This window comes from Sinocyclocheilus anshuiensis, unplaced genomic scaffold (genome assembly GCF_001515605.1).
Source record: "Sinocyclocheilus anshuiensis isolate Anshui unplaced genomic scaffold, SAMN03320099.WGS_v1.1 scaffold41, whole genome shotgun sequence".
Lineage (NCBI taxonomy): Eukaryota > Metazoa > Chordata > Actinopteri > Cypriniformes > Cyprinidae > Sinocyclocheilus > Sinocyclocheilus anshuiensis.
Window position 1 is genome coordinate 556897 of NW_015539849.1, and position 4420 is coordinate 561316.

The window sequence follows — 4420 nt, forward strand, 5'->3', positions numbered from 1 at the left end:
ACACACACGAGACACAAACACACTGTACTATCTGTTTTGTCTATCACACACTCTCACACCCACATTTCAACCGCTGTCACGTACGAGAGACCTATTACAGTTTTTCTAAATTGCTAAAACACCAAACCCCAATCTCTGAACCAAATTCTCACTAGCTTAAACCAATTTGTTGAATGAAGCACTCTTTCTGCTAAACTTTAAACACGTTCAGGCAGTTAGGCTCTATTTGCAAATCTCATGCACTCTTTTTGCAAAACTCTAAACACATTCTCATTCACTCAAACACTTATCACAGTAATGCATTTGTGCTGCAAAATGCTAAACACAAGCTGCAAAAGTTAAACACAACTAAAGCACAGTTGTCATCGTTTACACACGTTTCAAAATTGTTCACACTTGTTTCTAATGATGTGATCAAACCAACTGTACAAAATATGAGCCAGTTCAGAGTGCACAAATGGCACAGGTGACTGAATGATGATACGAACAATAGATGGAAACAATCTGAGAAGGAGAGGAGGAAGAGTACATGTAAGAAGTGGAGGATGAGGAGGAAGAGGATGAGGAGAGAAAGAGTATAGAGAGTGTTATCAAGGCTGGATCTGTCAGACCAGAGGGTTTTTTTCTATTTGTCTAACAAAAAAAGACAACATTACTTGTGATGTGGACAAAGTCCTCAGGCCGGACTCATGCACAAAGACATGATGCTGAGACAGAATGAATCTCTCATTGACTCTTTTACAATTGCACAACTTACAGTATTTGAGTGTACTGTAACATGCTATTCATTTAGAGTTTTATTCGACATTTTAATTACTATACTTTTTTTTACAGAATTGCAAAATTGTTTACTCCATACAATATACTTTTTTTCTGTAATGTTCTGGATGCCATGTTCTCCATTTTTCTCTGTAGTGTCTAATAAATGCTCTGTAGTGTTTATTTTATTGACTCATGTGTGTGTGATCTGAGAGCACCGGTTGATTTTGAGTGTAAGTGAAATGGTTTTGCAGTGATTGTTTGATTTTGATGGAAGAGTCAGAGGTTTCGTGAATTTAGTTTGAGTATTTGGATTTGCGTTTAAGGTTTTGAGAAAATGAGTGAGGGTTTCAAGAAATGTGTTTTAGCAATTCAGAAAAACTGTAAGATAGAAATAGCAGCAGCAGGGAAAACTAGAATAGTGGACGCACTCTCTCCACTGTCATTTTTGTTCTTTTTTGGGAGGTTTCTTTTTAAAATGAAGTTTGTCTTTTTTTAATGTTAAAATACCTTCTGTATTACCTTCCAAAGTCTTTATACACTGTGTCATTATATGTGTCATTATGAAAACATTGCTCTGTTTCAGCATCCAGACCAGACTGGCCTTGTAGCATTGCTTCAGCCAGTGCTGGGATCTACAATTTTTCACCTGGCAGATGATAAAATGGGTGAAAAAACACAACCACACGTTCAAATGTTTGGGGTCGGTAAGTTTTCTTGGTGATTTTCTCTTGTGCTTACCAAGGCTGTATTTATTTGAACACAGTGAAATCTGTAATATAGTATAATATTACAATTTAAAATAACTGTTCTCTTTATTGTGATACATTTTAAAATGTACATGCAATTATTTCTGGAATTTTTTCTTTCAGTTTTTTTTTTCAGTTTTCTTCAGTGTCACTTGATCCTTTAGAAATCTTTCTAATATGCTTTTTGAAACATTTCTTATGATTATCAATGTTGAAAAACATTGCCTAAAAAGCTGTAAAGTGTATATACTTTGTGTATAAACTGTAGTGTATATACTTTGAAAAAGGAAACCAAGCCATGTGTAGATATCAAAAACATTAAGATTTGGGGGTGAATTTTTTTTTTTAACCTTTTTTATATATATATTTTTTGTTACTTTGATTGTTCAGGAGGCTTAATGGCAATTTCAAAATAAACGAACAGAAACAAATGAGTCAGCTGTTGACATGCTTAAGAAATTAGAACTATAAAATTAATGTGGATAATAACTCTAATAAATAAAATAAATGTTTGAGAAATCTTGCGATTGGCAGTCTTGTGTATCTTGGTAAATCTTTGAGAAAGTTTTGATACAATATTGAGATCTCTTTTGAAAGTTTAGGAGATGTGAAATTACTGGGGTCTTTTCCTCAGGAAAAATGTCTAAAAATAGAAGAATAAAAGCAAAAGCCCTTTTGCTCTCCAATTTGAATAATAAATATCTAATTGATGTTTATAATTAACAATTGAGTTCTGTCTTGTAATTTTTCTTTCTTATTGTTAAATATGAAGTGTGCAGACAGTACATTGTGAATGCAATACGTAGTCTGTGTCCAGACAGTTGCCTTGGGACGATTAGAGGACATATGCGTTGTGACAGTGGCTATCTTCACAGAAAGTTTAAAATAAATGACCCCATCCAAACACATACAAACACATGAACCCATAATGTACCCCAGCCCTCCAAGTAAGAGCTCTGTATGTAGTCTTACTATCACACACACACACACACACACACAGACACACCACCCCCGACGGATTGTTAACGCTTCTGTCGAGCCATGCAAGGCCTATTAATAACGTGCGGATGGATGGGATAGAGTCAGGTGGCCCAAGGGGGAGACATCCCGACATGGGGCCCATCGAAGAGGCCTCAGTTACTGAATGACAAACGGCCACTTAGACAGATCCAGAGAGTTGCTGTTAACCTGCATCACAGGCCAGGAGAGGTGTCAGTGTTAAAGGCTCTTTATGATGTCAGTACAGGATCCACTCTATGAGCAATAACTATATTAAACACTGAGACAGACAGTATATGTCTGCATGCCACAATAAGACCAGCCACTACTCAGAAGACTAGCAATCGCATAACAATGCCTTACCAACCCCCAGGACACCTAAGATACTGTATAGCAACACCCTGGTAACCACCCCAAACTACTTAGCCTAGAAAAATGTCCTATAAACCATTCAAAGCATCCTTGCAACCACATTTGCTAACCATGTTGAACTCCTTAGAATCCACATAACAACATGCTGGTAACATCACAGAACACCCTAGCAATTGCATAGCAATGCCCTGTACCAGCCATTCAAAACAACCACACAAAAATACACAATTAGCAACCACAGAAAAATGCCCTGGCAGCGGCCCAGAACACTTTAGTATGGTTGACATAGCAACAACCTGGCAACCACTCAAATCACCCTAGCAACAGCATAGCAATGCCCCAGTATCCACATAGTAATACCCTTTCAAACACTCTCAAAACACCCTGGTGTGGTTGACATAGCAACTCCCTAGCAACCACCCATAACACCCTAATTGCATAGAAATTGCCTACCAACCACCTAGAACACCATAGCAACTACATAATGTGTTCTGGCAACCACTCAGAATACCCTTGTAATTTCCTAGAAACAACTCAAAATTTAATTTGATTATTGTAGTAAAGCAACACAAATGCAACCACACAGAAACACTCCACCAACTACTGGTAAAATCATAACAACCACTTTTTAACATGCCTTTTAACCTTTTCTAAACACTTGAATGTAGTTGATATAGCAACACCCTAGCAAAACTCTCTAAACACCCTAGCAACAGCATAACAACGAACTAGCAACCACACAGCAACACTCCTTCAACCAGTCAGAACAAGTGTGGTTAAAATAGAAACACCCTGGTAACCAACCAAAAACACCCTAGCAACCACATAGCGACACACTTTTGACCACTTGGAACACTCTAGTGTGCTTTAAATAGCAACACCCTTGCAACCAAGCAACCACATAGCAACACCTTTTCATCCAGTCAGAACATTCTAGTGTGGTTGACATTGTAGCGCCCATACAACCACCCAAAACACCCTAGCAAAAGCATAACAAAGCATAGCAAATGCATAGCCACACTCTTTCAACCAGTCAGAAAACCCTAGTGTGGTTGAAATGGTAACACACTGGCAACCACCGAAACCCCCCTCCCAGCAACCACATAGCCACACTCTTTCAACCAGTCAGAATAATGGTTTTTATACTGTACAAACTGTATGTGCTATTGCCCTACACCAATCCTACCCCTAAACCTCCCCTTTACAGGAAACTTTGTGCATTTTTACTTTCTCAAAAAATCTCATTCTGTATGATTTATAAGCTTGTTTCCTCATGGGGACCTGAAAAATGTCCCCACAAGGTCAAAATTTACTAGTATTATGGTCCTTGTGGGGACATTTGGTCCCCATAACGTGATAAATACCAGGTACACACACACACACACACACACACACTGGTTTCCGTGTTTTATGAGGAATATCCATAGACATATGGTTTTTATACTGTACAAACTGTATTTCATATCCCCTTACCTATACCCTACCCCTAAACCTTACCCCTCACACAAAACGTTCCGCAATTTTAGATAAAAAAAAAACGT